This window comes from Hyperolius riggenbachi, chromosome 4, assembly GCF_040937935.1.
Source record: "Hyperolius riggenbachi isolate aHypRig1 chromosome 4, aHypRig1.pri, whole genome shotgun sequence".
In the NCBI taxonomy this organism is placed as follows: domain Eukaryota; kingdom Metazoa; phylum Chordata; class Amphibia; order Anura; family Hyperoliidae; genus Hyperolius; species Hyperolius riggenbachi.
In genome coordinates this window covers 465,853,894-465,873,981 of record NC_090649.1, presented here as the reverse complement: position 1 = coordinate 465,873,981, position 20,088 = coordinate 465,853,894, and the positions used below count along the sequence as shown (strand labels likewise).

The 20,088-nt window shown below is 45.7% G+C and overlaps 1 protein-coding gene across 1 annotated transcript in view; it reads right to left on the bottom strand.

Annotated features, from left to right (window-relative positions):
* EPHX1 (epoxide hydrolase 1) overlaps positions 1-15,276 on the bottom strand; it is a 60,341-nt gene extending 45,065 nt beyond the window's left edge. Inside the window, exon 1 of the mRNA XM_068232863.1 lies at positions 15,171-15,276. The gene's annotated coding sequence lies outside the window, so the exon portion shown is untranslated. The remainder of the gene's footprint in view (positions 1-15,170) is intronic.
* Positions 15,277-20,088: the final 4,812 nt, after the last annotated feature.

The following is a 20,088-nucleotide window of genomic DNA, read 5'->3' as shown; positions in this document are numbered from 1 at the left end:
CTATCAGGTTTTCAATCAATAGCAACAGAAAACGGTTTAACACAAACCTGAAATGATTTTTACATTAAAAAAAAAAAAAAAAAATAATAGATATACTTACCTAAGGAGGGGGAAGGCTCTGCGTCCTACTGAGCCTCCCCATTCCTCTCTCAGTCCCCACATTCCAGCGTTGTCTTCCCTGTTCAAATCTCTCGCCGTGGGAGGTTTTGGAGGTATTCAGGAGCCCAAATGCTCCCGACAGCAGGCGGCTCCGTACTTCCCATGCACGTGTTTGCATCGGAAGGGAGCAGTCCTATCGGTCTAAGACTGCTAACTGGGGAGCCAGCGCTGAAATGAGGGGACCAGGAGAGGAGCAGGAATGCTCTATAGGACCCCAGAGCCTTCCCTCTCCTTAGGTAAGTATCTGTTTTTCTTTCTCTCCATTTAAAAATACAATAAAAAAATCACTTCAGGCTCACTTTAAAGGGAACCTAAACTGAGAAGGATATGGAGTTTTCCTTTTAAAATAATACCAGTTGCCTGACTCTCCTGCTGATCCTGTGTCTCTAATACTTTTAGCCACAGCCCCTGAACAAGCATGCAGATCAGGTGCTCTGCCTGAAGTCAGACTGGATTAGCTGCATGCCCGTTTCAGGTGTGTGATTCAGCCACTACTGCAGCCAAAGAGACCAGCAGGACTGCCAGGCAACAGGTATTGTTTAAAAGGAAACATCCATATACCTTTCAGTTTAGGTTCCCTTTAAAAAGCATTTATAAAATACATTTACCCATCTCTCTGGGTTTACACTGCACTAGATGCACAATGGTGCGTTCAATACATATCCTCTCAGGACACGCTGGTGAGGATGAGAATTTTCAGGGAGGATTTTCATTGGTCCACCAATCAGTGAGCCAATGCTAACCCTACCTGGGGAACGAGGATTCCCATTGGTCTGTTGCAATCCAATGGAAGCCCCATAATGCTTCTGCTGGGGCTCTAATCTGCAAACAACCGAATTTGTATCAGAAAGGGATTAACATCAAATAGGGCCTTAAGCAAGATAGCAGTTTTTGCCCAATGCTGATCACCTGGCTTCAGAGGTGTAGCTAAGGAGCTGTGGGCCCCGATGCACTGTTTTACATTGGGCACCCCAAGCACACTATACATAACAATTGGTATGGTGCACCAAAACCTGCCAATGGCAACTACAGTGTCAGAGGTGCAAGAAGGGAATGGGGAACAGTTTGTTAATAATTACCACTATTCAAAGCATCTATAGAAGTGATTATTATGAGCACAGGACCAATACAGAGCTAATAGTTCAGTTGAGGGAGGGCCCCTCTGGCCCAAGGGCCCCGATGCAGTAGCAACCTCTGCACCCCCTATTGCTACGCCTCTGCCTGGCTTTTTTTTTTTTTTTTTTTTTAAGTAAGATGTGGTGTATGTGGGGGATGCGAGAGGATGGGGGGGGGGGGGGGGAGTTAGTAGCATGCAGTAGGCCCCTGGACTTTCTCCAGGGCCTAGGCAACTGCCTAGGGTTGCCTTGTGGATGACCCGGCTCTGACTAACACCCATTCGCATGTCTGTTGATCCGTTCCTAAAAGTGGAACGTCTGTTCTGCCAGCGTGGACACAGCCTTAAGGCATTAGCATACAGAATAAACAGTGCCAACACCAGCGAAATCCAAATGTTTGTTTCATGTCTCATGCTAAGAAGTCTCAATAGATTTAAGGACTGCAAAATAAAACATAACAGAACAAAAAGCACATCAAATAGCTTGGGGGCCAACACACACATGAAACACAACAACAAGGCACAAAATGTCGTGATCTCATTCTTCTCTTTGTTGGGGAATGTGGCGCTGGTACGGGGAGCAGCGTAACCCACCCTGTAGATCGGTTACGCTTCGGTTTTTACAAGCAGGAAAATATGAACATCTCTCGGCTTGTGGGTTTTATGATGTGACTCATACGACTGACATGTCCTGACTCCAGCAGGAAATGGGCACGAAGTGAGGAAATATATCCTAAAAACTAGCAGGCAAACTTCACTGTGGGATGTATAACCAGCTTTAGCAAGCAGAATCCTGCAGCCCATTGTGCCGACCAGTTTCGGCTTTTGCCGAGAGCAATCCCTGACTGAGGTTAGCAAAAGACGAAACCGGTCGGTACTGACTAGAGAGAGTGGCATCTCAAGATTTTTATGAGTTGTATGATTAGCACTTTTAGTACGTCAAGGCTTTTATTAACTGAAAGGGTCCCTGTTGTGCAGGACGCACACTGTAAGTGATTGCTTCTACTTTTGTGTTTTTACAATAGAGGTTTGTGGAGAACTTACCTGCATACTCCTGGAGAGTGGAACCGTAAGGCTCTATGGGATCCAGAACCTTCCCTCTCCATAGGCGAGTACAGTAAAGTCTTGCTTATCTGACACAGACGGGGGATCGGCTGTTGCCGGATAAGAATGCTCTACTCTACCATACTTTATAAATACTGTATTTTTTGGACTATAAGGCTCAATTTTTCTCCCAAAAAAGTGGGGGGAAAAAAGTCACTGCGTCTTACAGTCCAGATGCAGGGAGTTCCTGACTTGTGAACGCCTGCCAATATGAGCCTCCAACCCGCTGCAATGTAAGGGACTCCCTGTGCTGTGCTCATGCAGAGGAGGACACAGGGACAAATGGAGGACACGAGGGACACAAAGGGGCCTAGAGGAGGACACAAGGAGGACAGAGGCGGACATATGGGGTACACAGGAGGACACAAATCCTCCTTCTACTCTATGGGAAGGGGTGGGGGATTGAAGAGGCAAATGTGGCACCATGTTGCAGGAACTTCCTTTGATAGCTTTTACAGGAAAAAGAGATCTGGGAACGGGCGGATCTCTACAGCGACTATGGAGGAGGGGGTGTCTCCTGGCTGACACAACCAGGTACAAAATCTAAGCAGTAGCTGTGTGCCTGTGGGGTGCAGTGTGTCCCAGCAAAGTAAAGGCGCCACAGACTGTGTAACTCATTCCAGACAAACATAAAAAGACAACGCGCACACCACAAGAACATACTTGTACAATGTGTTGTAGGCATGATTTGTACTGAATTGGCCTCTATGCAGGGGGGGGGGGGAATCACAAGGGAGTAAAAGAACATATAATTAACCGGTCTACCTTTTAGATCGTGTTTTAGTTTAAGCTTATGGTAATCTGCCAGTTTGAAATTCCATATCAGCCTGTTAAGCGCTGAGGAATGCCGGGCCACACACTAACCCCAGAGGTACACAGATCAAATGATCCACTCTGTACAAACTCCATGCGCAAGCAACAGAATTCATTCACTGGATCAAATGTAAAGACCAAAATTCCTGAGACTCCATTGTTTCCCCAGCCTTGAGCAGTCCTAAGCAGGGCTGTGGAGTCGGAGTCGGGGCAATTTTGGGCACCCGGAGTTGGAGTCGGAGTCGTTGATTTCATGAACTGAGGAGTCGGAGTCAGATGATTTTTCTACAAAATGCAAAGCCCTGTTAAGTATTAGGCCACATACAGACATCAGACCATAGTCTTTGGAAAATGAAAGATCACAGACCAATCTTACCACCCTTCCTGTAGTATAAGATCCATACTCTACACAGTCTTTTCTATGGAGCTGAACTCCACATCAGAAAAAAATCATTGCAAGATGCTGCACACACAGATGCTGTACAGACACAAAAGATCAGTATCTGCAAAAGATCTGTTCCTGCCAAAAATCCATTCCTGCAAATTGCAATGATAGTCTATGAGATCTGCAGATCATCATACACACATGATTTAACTGACATTCATCTGCAGATCAGATCCACCAGGATGGATTTTCAGATCTGCAGATGAATGTCAGTTAAATCATGTGTGTATGATGATCTGCAGATCTCATAGACTATCATTGCAATTTGCAGGAACGGATCTTTGGCAGGAACAGATCTTTTGCCGATACTGATCTTTTGTGTCTGTACAGCATCTGTGTGTGCAGCATCTTGCAATGATTTTTTTCTGATGTGGAGTTCAGCTCCATAGAAAAGACTGTGTAGAGTATGGCTCTTATACTACAGGAAGGGTGGTAAGATTGGTCTGTGATCTTTCATTTTCCAAAGACTATGGTCTGATGTGTGTATGTGGCCTTAGACTAAGGAGTTGGAGTCAGAGCCATTTTGGGTACCTGGAGTCGGAGTTGGAGTCGGTGGTTTCACAAACTGAGTCGGAAGATTTTTGTACCGACTCCACAGCCCTGGTCCTAAGTGACATTGGCCCACAGTGCTCTCCCCAGAGTCTTTTAGCCAGGTGCTCCACCCGGCTTATTTTGATGAGCACCCGGCTGTCATTGGCTCGCCCCCTCATCCTCTTCCTATGCTGTAAGCAGAGGTGCACAGAGAAGCAGCGTCACTGCATTCTGCCGTCGGGCCCCACCCAGCCACTTTTTCATGCCACCCGGCTGGAAATAAGTTCTGGGGAGAACATCTGGGCCCATATGCAATTATTTTTTCTCTTGAGTTTTCTCCTAGGAGATTATTTTCATATTATCTTTAAAGGACACCTGAAGCGAGAGGGAAATGGAGGCTGCCATATTTATTTCTATCTAAGCAATACCAGTTGCCTGGCTCACCTGCTGATCCTCTGCCTCTAATACTTTTAGCCATAAGCCCCTGAACAAGCATGCAGTAGATCAGGTGTTTCTGACACTATTCTCAGATCTGACAAGGATTAGCTGTATGCTTGTTTCTGGTGTTATTCAGACACTACTGCAGCCAGATAGACCAGCAGGGCTGCCAGGCAACAGGTATAGTTTAAAAGGAAATAAATATGGCAGCCTCTGTATACCTCTCACTTCAGTTCCTCTTCTAGCACTCTGCGACCGGCTAACACAGGATGGCGGCCGCAGAGTGGCTCTCTCGTTCCTCCACCATGCACTCGTGCGTCATCTCGCGATGCTCGAGATTAGCAGGGTGCGAGCGCCCGTTCACTGCAGGAGAAACGGGGAGATGGCCCCGAACAGCCTGCCAGCCAAGATTGGAGCTGGCAGGCTGTAAATATAGAAGAAGAAGGAAAAAAAAAAAAAAACGGGCAAAAACATATGTACAGCGCTGCGATCTATTATTATCCGGGTAATTTGGCCAGTAGACGCAGGCGCAGTCTGGCCGCGAACACTCCCTTGACAGGGCATGTGCGGCCGGGCATTCGCACTATGCCCCTAGCAGAGGATCCAGGCGGCGGAGGATGAGGAGGGACCGATTAGCCTGAAGGGGGCTAGGGGGAAGCCCCAGGTATGTATAATTTTTTATATTTCTATCCATCTCAGTCTTCCTTTAAAACATGCCCCACAACTAATCATAACCGTCCTTAACCCTTAAAAACACGCCTAACCTTAACCCCCCCCCTGCCAATCTGGTGCAATTATGAAAATATTAGGGCACCACCACTGTAAATTGAGGCTATACTGTTACATTTGGGTGCCCGCTAAATATGGGGTGGCACAGACACCAAAATGTCACAGTATAGCCGCAGTTTACAATGGCGGCGCCCTAACATTATCGCCTATGGCCAGTAGTGTCACCCAAACTTCTCGCTTCGCTGTTGTCTACCTGCTGACTCACACCGGAAAAAAATTACTTTTCTCACGAAAAAAGGCTTTTTAACAGTTTTTTTTCCTCTTTTGTCTGGAATTTTTTTTTTCATTTTTATCTGAGGCCTTCTCTAGTATGGAATCTGAATCTTTCCTAAAGAGACGCTCTCCATGAAATTCCATCACACAGAGGCAATGCTGTGATGAGAAGTCTCCCCCTCAGGTGTTTAGCCGATTGGCTCTCCAGGTGGAGATTAGTAGGCCATCTGTCTTAGAGAATGACTTCAGGGATTCAGTTGCCGCATCAGGAAGGAAGGTCCCGGATTTGGACATCACAGGAAGCAATGCTATAATCTTTCCAATATAAAATAAAAAAAAAGAAGTGTTTCCTTCTGAACCAATGCCCTATGGGTCTTTAAAACTTTAGGGAAATGCATGGGGGAGGGGCACTAGACACCACTGTATTGGGAAGGGAGGAGGACCAAAAGACAGCACTACATAGGGGAGGGGGAGGGCACTAGACACCACTGTATAAGGGGGGGGCACTAGACACCACTGTATGGGGAGGGGGTCGCTAAACACCACTGTATAGGGGAGGGAGGAGGACCACAATACAGCACTGTATAGGGGCGGGAGGAGGACCACAAGACAGCACTGTATAGGGGAGGGAGGAGGACCATTAGACTCCACTGATTAGGGGAGGGAGGAGGACCCCTAGACACCACTGTATAGGGGAGGGAGGAGGACCCCTAGACACCACTGTATAGGGGAGGGAGGAGGACCACTAGTCACCACTGTATAGGGGAGGGAGGAGGACCACTAGACACCACTGTATAGGGGAGGGAGGAGGACCACTAAACACCACTGTATAGGGGAAGGAGGAGGACCACTAGACACCACTGTATAGGGGAGGGAGGAGGACCACTAGACACCACTGTATAGGGGAGGGAGGAGGACCACTAGACACCACAGTATAGGGGAGGGAGGAGGACCACTAGACACCACTGTATAGGGGAGGGAGGAGGACCACTAGACACCACAGTATAGGGGAGGGAGGAGGACCACTAGACACCACTGTATAGGGGAGGGAGGAGGACCACTAGTCACCACTGTATAGGGGAGGGAGGACCACCACTGGACACCACTGTATAGGGGAGGGAGGAGGACCACTAGACAACACTGTATAGGGGAGGGAGGATGACCACTAGACAACACTGTATAGGGGAGGGAGGATGACCACTAGACACCACTGTATAGGGAAGAGAGGAGGACCACTAGACACCACTGTATAGGGGAGAGAGGAGGACCACAAGACAGCACTGTATAGGGGAGGGAGGAGGACCACTAGACACCACTGTATAGGGGAGGGAGTGGTACACAATACTTTAGGGAACTGTATAAGGGAGGGAGGGGGCCCACTAGATACTAGGGAACTGTATAGGAGATGAAGGGGGTCACTAGACATTATGCAACTGTACAGGGTAGGGAGGGGGGCAACTAAACATTAGGGAACTGCATAAGGGAGGGACTTGGCCCCACCGTTAAGTTTCAGCCCACTTTATATTTGAGTTTGACACGTCTGATCTAAAGATAAGCTTAGTAAATCAGACCCACACAACACAACTGTAAAACAACCAGAATGTTGCATAATATAATATGTGTAGTAGCAGAATCAATAAGTCCGTCGCACCTGCGGCTGATAGTCCCTATAGTGTAGATGCAGGACAGAGGTTATGGGACTGAGTCACACAGATAACAGACAGGTCAAAGACCGAGGAGCTTTCCAAAGTCTGCAGCCGACAAAGAGAGTTACTTAACTAGGCCACATGTCAGAGACCGAATTCTGTTTCAAAACTTATGTTAAAGGCAAACCCCATTCAGAAGCAAACTTAATTTAAAGGAAACATCTGAGGGGGGGAAGAGACCTACTTACCTGGGGGCTCCTCCAGCCGCAGGCAATCTATCTGTCCCTAGCCGCAGCTTGTGTCCCCGGATCCCCTCCGCAGCAGATGACGACCTCGCCAATGCGCACACGTAGCCTGGAGCGTTCTGTGCAGGAGAAGAAGGATCGCGATCGGCGATGTAGATGCCAACCAACGGAAGGGATCCGGGACACCCGAGCTGCGGCGAGGGACAGTGTCCTATAAAGTGAAATTTCACTTTCGTCGTCAACAAAAACGCAATCCCTTCACTTCAGATTGATACCTTAAAGGAAAACTGAAGTGAGCAGAATATGGAGGTTTCCATATTTATTTCCTTGTAAGCAATACCAGTTGCCTGGCAGCCCTGCTGATCCTCTGCAACTTTTAGCCAGAGAACCTGAACAAGCCACTGGTATTGTTCCATACCTCCATATTCTTCTCACTACAGTTGTCCTTTAAAGAGAAACCGTGAGCAAGAATTGAACTTCAGCCCAATAAGTAGCCGATACCCCCTTTTACATAAGAAATCTATTCCTTTTTACAAACGGATCATCAGGGGGCGCTGTATGGCTGACAATGTGGTGAAACCCCTCCCACAAGAAACTGAGGACCATGGTACTCCTGGCAGTTTCATGTCTGTGAACCTCGTTGCATTGTGGGAAATAACTGTTTACAGCTGCCAAAAAAAAGCAAGCAGCAGCTACATCACCTGTAAGCAGTAAAAATGTCACCATGTGATAAATGTCAGAATGTAAATCAGGGATTTAAAAGCTTTTGCAATGGGCAAACACTGACTAAATCATTTATACATAATTATTGTAAAAAGGAAGCACTTTATTACATTATTTTCACTGGAGTTCCTCTTTAAGGTGTCCATTAATGATTCAATACACTGATCGACTTTCTCCGATTGTCACGGTAATCGGAAATGATCAGTCATGCCCATTAACGGCTAGAATTACCGCTAGCCAATTCAATCAGATCGACGGGACCCAATTTGCAATGTGCCATTTTAAAAAATAAAAAAAAAACCCGCACAGCATGTTGGTTTACTGCATTTTTCTGTGGCTGAAAGGGTAGATTGTTAAAAGATGCAAAGGCTTGAAAAAGTCAAGCGCAAATGTATTATATATATTAAAATAAAAAAAAAATATTAAATCCAAAAACAAAACAAAAATGCAGAACCCCCCCCCCACAGAAACGCACATAGTGATCTTCCAGCTGTGTCAGCTAGCTGCCTCGGGCAGAATAGCTATTTTGTGAACACAGGCTGTTAACCCTATGTCTGCTTACATGAAAGCAGGAAGTAGACACTGCAGATTTACTGCAGGATTTGTATCTACAGTAATAAAGAAATGTTTTTCTTTAAAAGGTTATTACGGTAAGCTGTTGCTTATCTTTTACAGCAGAGAGGAAGTTCTGAGAACAGGTTCGCTTTAACAATCATTAGTTAGGGTGATATTTAAGGTAATGACTGCTGTACAGACATGCTTAGACAGGGCTTCACTGTGATTTGCTGTGGGGCATCGATTCTCAGTCCGGATGGCCCATAGCGATTGCCAAGTTTTCTCTGGCACACGCACAAGGCTTTAGAGTTTCGCAATTTCCTTATCTTAAGCAGAGCCGGCGACATGCCAGGACATGCTATGACCTCCGAGGCCCAGAGAATGTGGTGATCGGGGGACAGAAGCAGGAGGAGGTCAGGGAGACTGCCCAGAATCCACCACCATCTACACATGGGTTGGCTTTTCTGACAGATTCGGTCACTGTTTACCCCAACATAACCAATCCATAAACGTCCAATCAACTTTGGTGCAGTTCTTCAATCTAAAAGCAAAAATCAATATACATGACATGACTATATGACTAAGGCCCAGTGCACCACGAGCGGTTTTTGATGCGATCCGCCGGCCGCATCCGCCTGTCAAACCGCTCGGTCAATGTATCAATAGGCGGTTTGAGGATTGTAGCAAACCGTAAACGTGGGTCCTGAAGCATGTTTGCGGTTTGCAGAAGCGTTTCTGCCTCAATGTAAAGGGTGGTAAAAGCTCAAACCGCTCTGAAAAACGCTACTTCAGAGCGGTTTGCCAGGTGTTTTTGTTACAGAAGCTGTTCAGTACAGCTTTTACTGTAACAATTTGTGTAATCTGCTACACAAAACCGCTAGGTATGTTTAGAAATCCTCTCTAAACATACCTAGAATCGCTCTGAAATCTGCTCCCAAAACCTCTAGCGTTTTGCAGATCTGCTAGCGGTTTTGGTGTGCACTGGGCCTAAAGTCATAATCTAAAACGTAAAACCCCAGCCAAAGTCCAGTTCTGTCAGTAAAGACTCCTCTTCATGTATATATCGTATATTTCAGCGCAGGTACTATAATCCACCACCACACCGAAGATTGGAAACTCTTACCGGATCCCATTAAGCCCAAATACAGTCTAATTAGGCATAAACAGCAGCGGACTCCATTGCTGGTAATACACAATGAGTTTTTTCAGCAGATTTACCAGCCGATTGATTTTTCAATCGTTTTTCATTTACTTCTATGAGAAAAATCTATCAGAAAACGGATTGGGACCTGTCAGACATTATCTATCGAGCCATCTATCTGCTAAAAAATCCTCATGGTATATTCCCAGCATATAGCCTGGTATACACATTCAATTTTGATTGACCAATTTTCCCACCTCCATGTAGTATGAGAGTCAACAGATATTTAATACTATAGATTGTGTAGGTAAACCACCACACTACTTGGAGGTGGTAATATTGTTCAGTGATTGGCCAATCACAATTGAAAGTGTGTACTAGGCCTATTTCTACTGGTCCCATCATAAGCCTGCGTCTCCACGGTGCTTGGCTCCAAAGAGATGGTTCAGAGTTGCACCATAAACATTAAAAAAGGAAAGCCATTTGGCCTCAAAGTGTATACCTTTTAAGGATATATTAAACTTACATATGGGCACTTGTTCCAGGGACCCAGAGGATGTATAGGGTTTTATGTTAATATACAGGACGCCGTCCACCACCAGGGCATGGCAGACATATGACGGTGGACGGCATCCTGGATTTTAAAGGGGAACTGAAGTAAGAGGTATACGGAGGCTGCCATATTGATTTCCTTTTAATCAATACCAGTTGCCTGGCAGCCCTGCTGGTCTATTTCTCTGCAGTAGTATCTGAATAACACCAGAAACAAGCATGCAGCTAGTCTTGTCAGATCTTTAAAGTCTGAAACACCTGATCTGCTGCATGCTTGTTCAGGGGTTATGGCTATGAGTATTAGCAGAGGATCAGCAGGGCTGCCAGGCAACTGGTATTGCTTAAAAGGAAATAAACATGGCAGCCTCCATATACCTTTCTCTTCAGTTCCCCTTTAACATAAAATGCTATACGTCTGTTGGCTCCCTGTAACAAGAGCCCATATGTAAATTTCTTAATTGTAATTTTATGGAATTTTGCAATGAGGTGCTAATAAAGCGTACCTATGAATTGACTGCCGGGAGACTTGGGCGCAGGATACAGCCAGTATACGGCTTCCCCCGCTCCTGCACAAGTCCCGGCGGCGTTAATTACTATTCCCCCTCCAGGTCCATGTGGATGGTGCAGAATTATGCAATTTGGCTTCCAGCTATTGCTGGCAGCTTAATTACAGTGTTATAAAAGTAACTTAAGCTCCGCCTTCTGACAGCGCCGTAATTATTCACTGTGCCGCTGCAGTGTTCTCCCCAGACATTTTTTCCAGCCGGGTGGCATGATAAAGTAGCCGGGTGGGGCGAGAGGAGGGAATGCAGGGCCAGTGCTTCTGTGAGCAACTCTACTTACAGCATAGGAGGAGGTGAGCCGATGACAGCTGGGTGGTCACCAAAACTAGCCGGGTGCAAAAGAGCCTGGGGAGAACACTGCGCTATAGCCGTAATTCCTATTACAGCCTACGGTGACGCTGGCTGCGCCCAAAACTATTGCGCTTTTTTAACAGTGCTCGCTTAATAAATATCCTTGAAAGGTATACACCCCTCTGGGTCATATAAGAACACATTCTGTATTGGCTACTGTCATACAAAATCTATATATCGTACATATCAAATTTCATCAAATTGAACTGCAGTGGCGAAGGATTTTTATATTTTTGAGCCTTATAAAAAAAACAAAAACAAAAAATCAAACATCATTACCTCACGAATGTGCGGCCTGTGTATACGTAAAAAAAAAGGGGGGGGGGGGGAGGGGGAACGAGGACCCAGAGATGGCAAAAGGTACAAAAACATTCCAATCACTATAGCGCTAAAAAAATAATAGGCCCCATATTCATTTTTCACCTATAAGTTCACAGAGGTGCGATGCAGCGTAACGGCCACTTTATAGCATCAGCTTTCCACACGGCAGCGCACACGTTCCCAGTGCGGCAGGGTTGTTGAGGTATAACTTATCATTGACGGTATGTGACATAACGTGTGGATAGCCTGCGGCGCAGCTTTCCTGTTTCATTGTGTTGCTGCTGATACAGGAGACGCAACTGTCACTGTGAGCCCAGCCTAGCATTCCCTGGGGGCAGTATTCAAATTGCTGTTGGTAATAAAGTACAGTACTTTCATAGTAGTGTTGTCCGGATCATGAACGATTCGGATCTTTGATCCGAATCTATTTTGTGAGTCGAATCATCAAAATGAGTGATTCAGATCGCAAAGGTGGCGGGGCCAGGAGCGACACCCCCCCCCCCCCCTCTCAGCGGGCAGTGGGGTCCTGGAAGCAGAGCAGAGATGGATCGTTCTGTTGGAGGGGAGCCAGCCTTGCAGGGACAGGTAGATGAGAGAGAGGGGACATCGGTGCCACTGCCAGATATGTGTAGAGCACACATACTGGCTATAATGTGCTGCTCATTATAGGCTGTCTGTTCCGTAGTTGTGCACAGTGAACACATTGGAAACTTTTGGCACAGCTCAGTAACGTTACAGGCAGCGTGCTGGGCTAGGACAGGGCAGGCACTGTAATTGCTATGCAATATGATCCTCATGCACTGCTCTAAACAGCTGCACTTTACTTCTGGGAATGCTTTGGGGAATGGGAGTTGGGAGTATACAGATGAACATATAGGTGAAATATATGTAAAGCATATGATTGCAGCATGTGGGTATTGTGTGCAAACAAACATTTCTGCTCTCTGCTCGTCCCTCCTCCCTTCTCTGTCCACTCCCTGCCCTCTGTCCATCTTCTCCCCTTCTCCTGTCCTGCTAGTCATTTCACCCCCCGAATGCCTCCCTTGTAAAATGATCCGAGATTCGGATCAAAGATCCGGATCTTTTCAATGATCCGATTCGAATCATCCGGATCATTGAAAAGATCCAAACTTTGCATCTCTATTTCATAGTATAATTCTGGGCGCTAGTTTACTTTAGCGAACCCAGCAGGAAACCTCATAGGAAAATTCCAGTAATGTGATTGGTTGAATAACACCCTCTCAAACTGCTAGGTTTCCTATAGGTTGTAGTAAAGTACGCCTACATTATTTGGCCACTCACAACACTTTGTGCTGTAGATGGGTCCGGGGGTATTTGACATAGTTAAAGGATACCAGAGCCCAAATCAATATGAGAAAGGGGGGGGGGGGGGGAGCAGGCATGTATGGTGAGCTTTCCTGATGCTCATTAAACCCCCTGTTCTCCATCAAGCCCCTCCGACCCTCCTAAATGCCCTCCGGCCCGCTCTTCCTGGTCGGCAGGGTCAGGCATCCCTGCGCTGGCCCAGCTGCGCACCTCCTACAGCGTGCTCCCACGGCTGGGAGCGTTCTGTGCTTGCGCAGTACTAATGTGCAAGCGACGAACGTTCCCAGGGTCGGGAACGCAATGGGGGAGTGCATCTGGCTGGGCATGCAAGAGAAATCGCAACTCGGCCAGGCTTTCGGCCCATAAGGCACCTGCGATAAACTTTCCTACAAGGGGCAATACTCAGCCAGCGCAGGCTTTAAAATGAGCCTACCGAAATAATGTTGAGAAACGGTGGTTTGAACACCTATCCTAACTGGAGAGAATGCAACCTACTGTACTCATTGTATATCTGCTCTGCATGCATCTATGAAACTTATTACCGCATGGCATACAGTATTACATACAGAAAAGTGTGTAGAACTTATGTTGTACCAGGACTACTTCCCAGCAAGCAGAGACTGTAAGGGCCCATTTCCACTATCGCGAATTCGCATAGCAATACAAGTGAATGGGACTGTTTCCACTTGTCAGGATTCCTTTGCGTTTTTCTGTGCAGAAAAAAAAATTCGCATGGCGGAGCCATCAGAATTCGCATACCGCAATGCGAATCGCATACAATGTATTTAATAGGAAATTCGCATGCGGTTTGGGTATGCGAATTTTCATGCGAATTCGCATAGAAACAATGGAAAAATCACACCAGCACTGCCATGGTTAAATTCGCATACATCATCATCCATGCGAATTCGCATGAAGACTCGCATAGACCCGCATGCGAAATTCGCATCCGCATGCAAATTTTTCCCACGACGATTCCCACCGCACAAGTGGAAATGCAGCCTAAGGTATAGACTAGAGCAGTGTTTCTCAACATTTTATTGGTGTGTACCCCTTTTAAAACCCTGTACTCACCAAGTACCCCCTGCCATAGTAAACATTATCTCAAGTACCCCTTGACAAATATATTTTTAATCATAGTACATAATAATTGATTCTAAACAATTTCCAAGCATTTACTATTGCTTTTAATTAGCTAAAATACTAATTTGGTGTTGTTTATATAGGATTTATCATTTTCTAAAACTCTAAATTTGTTATACTTGGTTAATTATATCAAGCCGAAGTACCCCCTGGAACCATCAGAAGTACACCCTGGGGTACGCGTACCGCATGTTGAGAACCTAGGGACTAGAGTATGCTGAGCCTTGTAGTTCCAGATCCACAGCAAGGGGCAAGCTAAGCTCACCAGGACAATACACAGTACACTCAAATGTGACAACACACCGTGCAATCAGAGATCACCAGCACAATACACCGTGCAATCAGAGATCACCAGCACAATACACCGTGCAATCAGAGATCACCAGCACAATACACCGTGCAATCAGAGATCACCAGCACAATACACCGTGCAATCAGAGATCACCAGCACAATACACCGTGCAATCAGAGATCACCAGCACAATACACCGTGCAATCAGAGATCACCAGCACAATACACCGTGCAATCAGAGATCACCAGCACAATACACCGTGCAATCAGAGATCACCAGCACAATACACCGTGCAATCAGAGATCACCAGCACAATACACCGTGCAATCAGAGATCACCAGCACAATACACCGTGCAATCAGAGATCACCAGCACAATACACTGTGCAATCAGAGATCACCAGCACAATACACTGTGCAATCAGAGATCACCAGCACAATACACTGTGCAATCAGAGATCACCAGCACAATACACTGTGCAATCAGAGATCACCAGCACAATACACTGTGCAATCAGAGATCACCAGCACAATACACTGTGCAATCAGAGATCACCAGCACAATACACTGTGCAATCAGAGATCACCAGCATAATACACAGTGCAACCAATGATCACCAGCACAATACAATGTGCAATCAGTGATCACCAGCACATCAGAAAACCAGTGTGTCATCATTACAGCACAGCATACAGTCAGCATTACCTGGAGGTCCTCAGTATCTTCTGCTTGTGACAGTTTCCCCAACAGCTCCCTGTCTGCACTGTGCAGTCCGCTCAGCTAGAAAAGATAAACAGCGAGGCCGCGGTGCATGACGGGACATGCAGTCCAGCCTGGGCCACAAAGTTTCCAGATTTCCTGATAATAATGAGGGGCTGGGTCTCTGTGCTGCTAATCCAATCTGCTTCCTCTGTGTGCTGAGTCATTCACGTGCTCAGCAGCACTGCCAGTACTATGCACAGAGCATATCATGTAATGTGGGGGGGAGGGGGGGCAGACTGGGCAGAGGATACACAGCTCCTAAGTGCTACCCCTTGGACACTGAACTCAGAACTTCCTCTCTGCTCTAAAAGATACACAACAACATAATAACCTTTAAAGAAAAACATTTCTTTGTTGCAGCTGATACAAATCCTGCAATAAATCTGCAGTGTGTCTACTTCCTGCTTTCATGGAAGTAGACAAAGAGTTAACATATGTGTTTACTAATTAGCTGCTCTTACCGAGGCAGTCAGCTGACAAAGCTGAGAGATCAAATTACAGTTGTGATTAGACGCAGATGAGGGGGGATTAGACAGGCTAAACTTTTGATACATACAGTGTGCATTCCTCAATGTTTCCCTTCTGTCCCGTGCAAGAGTTCAGGTCCGCTGTAACTTGCTTCAGTCAGGACTCGTTCACACTGGAGGCGTTTTGTGATCTTTTTAAGCACTTGTGCAATGATTCCCTATGAGAGAGTTCACATCTGAGCGGTTCGTTTCCGATACCGACGGTATAGGAAAAACACAAAACTCTCACAAAATTGCTTTGTGCAGTGATTGCGTTCGCCCTTTTAAGAATAAATACAGTGTATTTATTCTTTTTCAGGGAGTGGAGTAAAAAAACGCTTGGGAAAGGCTCTTAGAAAAGCGCTTATCACAAAAAATGCACCGCCCACGCAAGCGCCGGAAATCAGAAATAAAAATCGTGTCAAAAATAACAAAACGCAAACGCAATGAGAATGAGGCAAGGAGTAAAAACAGCCCAGGAAAGAGGCCTCATCCACTAACAGGCTTATTAGTACAATATGTATGTATTGATGTACTGCTGACCCAGTTTTCTACAGCTCTTTGTAGAGGGCATGTAACTAGAGTCACACAGGCCACTTTTTAAGGTTCCCATAAATGGTACAATATTTTCCTCAAATACAATCATTCGATCAGATTTGTAAGATCAAATCCTACAGAAAACCATGTAGAGAAAATCGACCTGAAACGATTCTAAGGTTGATTGGCATAGAGAATTTTGTTGATTGGAATGTTGGATTTTACAATCGTATCTGAAGAGAGAAAGTTCCCTAGTTGACTTGTTTATGGCAACAATCAATGATCGCCTTCCAATTGCATACGATCCCGCAAATCTGATCGAATGATGGTATCTGAGGAATAAATTGTACTGTTAATGGGCAACTTTATACTGGTAGGGATCTGCCAGAGATTTGCTTGGCATGGGCAATACAAGTGGCATCTGACCTCTGCAGGTATATCTAAAGCCGGCCATACACCATACAACTGCTTTGCTGATCGGCATCGCCAAGAACCGCCACTGCCAATCACGTAACGCCTATGTCGATAGAAAACATAATTTTTGCACAAAAAGTTGTTTTTGTCTAATCGAATGTCTAATTGGGCAAACAAAATTGTATAGTGCATGCAACAGCAGTCCCACCACATTACTAATTGAGCTTTTGCTGCGGATTAACAGCACCATGTTAACTGCTCCCCACGTGGGTAGCTAACACCTAATCCAATCAGACTAGAGTCAGATCACCTGATCTTCATGCTTGTTCAGGGTCTATGGCTAAAAGTATTACGGCCAGTGCACACCATTTCTCACATCGATCTGTAAGTCTATCATACAAAGAAAGGAATGGATTATCAGGAGACCGTTATGATTGATCCTGATTGTTTTAACACATCAGGAAGTGAGAGAGAGATGCAGGGATTGGGGAACTCTGAAATTCAGCTATTAGTGCAGAGCAGGGCGCTGGATGGCTGCGCTGCGGGACCAGAAGAGATGATTTACTTTGACATATGACCTCTTCTCTCTCCAAGTCATGCCGCCCTTCTTATCTTATCTAATTTTATCGCCCTAGGCCGTGGCCTTTCTGGCCTTTCCAGAAATCCGGCCCTGCACACCAAAAAGCGCTATCGTAATCGCAAACGCTTATCAATTTTTGAAGTGATTTTTCTAGGCATGTGCCTAGCGATTTTCTAATCATGCCTAGCGATTTTTGGAGCGTTTTGGTGTAGCGTTTTTTATTTTATTTTTTGGTGTAGCAGTTTTTATTTTTTGTTACAGTAGAGCTGTAACTGAACAGCTTCTGTAACAATAACGCTTGGAAAACCGCTCTGATCTAGCATTTTCAGAGCAATTTTCCACTTTCCTATACTTAAAGGGACTCTGAGGAGTAAATAAAAACCAAATCGGAACTTACCTGGGGCTTTCTCCAGCTCACCGTAGGTCGGGAGTTCCCCTGGTGTCTTCCTGGCTCCTCTCCCGGTCCCTCTGCAGAAATCACGACTGGCGACACCAGGACCGAGTGTGGGCTGGCACTTCCTGAATGGTGACGCTCGTCGTCATCATGCCGCCCGCTACGCGTCATCACAGCAGCCATCGTGACAGTACTGCACATGCATGGTTTTCTAACTGTAAACCGCGCATGCGCAGTACTGTCACGCCAGTACTGCGCATGCCGGCATGATGACGAGGAGCGTCATCGTTCAGGAAGTGTCAGCCCGACACTCGGCCCTGGTGTTGCCGGTCGTGATTTCTGCGGAGGGACCAGGAGTGGAGCCAGGAAGACGTCAGGGGACCTCCCGACCTACGGTGGGCTGGAGAGAGCCCCAGGTAAGTTTCGATTTTGTTTTCTTTTACTCCTCAGAACCCCTTTAACATTGAGGCTGAATTGCCTCAGAAATCAGCAGAAATTGCTCTGGTGTGCTCCATCCCATTCAAATACATTAGCCAAGCGCTTTTCAAAGCGCTGGCATTTTTAAAAGCGTTCAGAAGCGCTCTTGGTGTGCACCAGCCCTCCGTCAGGACTGGGTCAGACTACAGAGTGACCCTAACTGATAAGAAATTACAACTATAAAACACTTTCCTAGCAGAAAATGGCTTCTGAGAGCAGGAAAGAGATAAGAAGGGTCAATAGTTCATAGATTTTAGCTCTAGAATACTTCAATGAATGTGTCATTGAGCAAAAACAATAAAACTGTAAAAACTTAAGAAGTAGATTTAAATATAAAACTGTGGAATATCTTAAAAAGTAATTTTTAGGAGGCGGATAGATACAATTGTTTATTTCAGTAGTTTATTTGCACCTCGGGTGTCCTTTAGCTGCTTAAAGAGAACCTGAACTGAAAATTAAAAAGTCAAAATAACCATACACAGGTCATACTTACCTCCTGTGTTGTTTACTCCTCAATCTCTTTCTCCTCTCCTGCATCCCATGTGTCCACTGTGATCAATGAATTTCTCCATCCTCCATTTTAAAAATGGCCATTACCTCATAACAGCTTCCTGGTCAGCACACTGTTAAACTGTAATATCACCCACTTTTCTTGAGCCATACGAAAACATGGACATTATCTTGCACATTTAGTTGTAACTGACAGCTGCTGATATATAACTGACAGCAACTGGTATATTTCAGTTATGACAAAATATTGTCAGAACTGGAAGGGATCACTGTAAGAAGGAAATAGTGAGCTTCTGAAAGGAACTGACGGTGAGGTTAGGGTGTAATATTCATTTGCAGCTACGTCATGTGTTTATTTAAAATAATTTTCCTCGCTTCAGGTTCCCTTTAAATCAATCCCCTAAGTGCTGAATTGACACTGTTTAAAGGACACCTGAGCTGACACTACATTTATGCCACCGTGTGTAGTTTGCGATCCTTCTACTTACTTGTTCTGTTTTGGATGGGCTTCTCTCCATTGCGCCGTCCTGTCACCCGTTTGTGGCTCTAGCTGTGGTGAGTCGCACAGAGGACAAAGTAAGCAATGCAAGCTTTGTCTACTTGTGCTCCTTGTAATTTTACGCTCCTGCCTGGATGTGCTGAGCAACCGAGGCCGGTACAGTGTTATGCATACTTGGCAAGTGCTGCTGATACATGAGTATCATTTCTTAAGCATGCATGTCCAGAGCACTATCGGCTGCTGCACACATTCGGACAGGAGCGCAAAAGTACAGGGAGCGCGAGTGGACAGAGCCAGTGCTGCCCGGATACACCTTTTCAAAATCCGGATCCGATTCAGAATCGGATACCCAGATATCCGAGATATCCGGGCAAATTTGGATATATATGGGCAGCACGGTGGCGTAGTGGTTAGCTCTCTCGCCTTGCAGCGCAGGGTCCCTGGTTCGAATCCCAGCCAGGGCACTATCTGCAAAAGAGTTTGTATGTTCTCTCTGTGTCTGCGTGGGTTTCCTCCGGGTACTCTGGTTTCCTCCCACATTCCAAAAACATATGGATAAGTTAATTGGCTCCCCCTAAAAATTGGCCCTAGACTACAGTACTTACACTACATAATATAGACATATGGCAATGGTAGGGATTAGATAGATTGTGAGCTCCTTTGAGGGACAGTTAGTGACAAGACAATATATATATATATATATATATATATATATATATATATATATATATATACACTGTACAGCGCTGCGTAATATGTCAGCGCTATATAAATACTAAAAATAATAATAATAATAATATTCGGATAGAAAAACCGGAAGTGGCCTTTAACCACTTCCCTACCACGCTATTTTGTGCTGATCGGTGCTGCGTGGGCTCTCCAGCCCGCAGCACCGATCAGCTAGCAGCCAGGCCGATCAGACTTCCCCCCTTTTTTCCCCACTA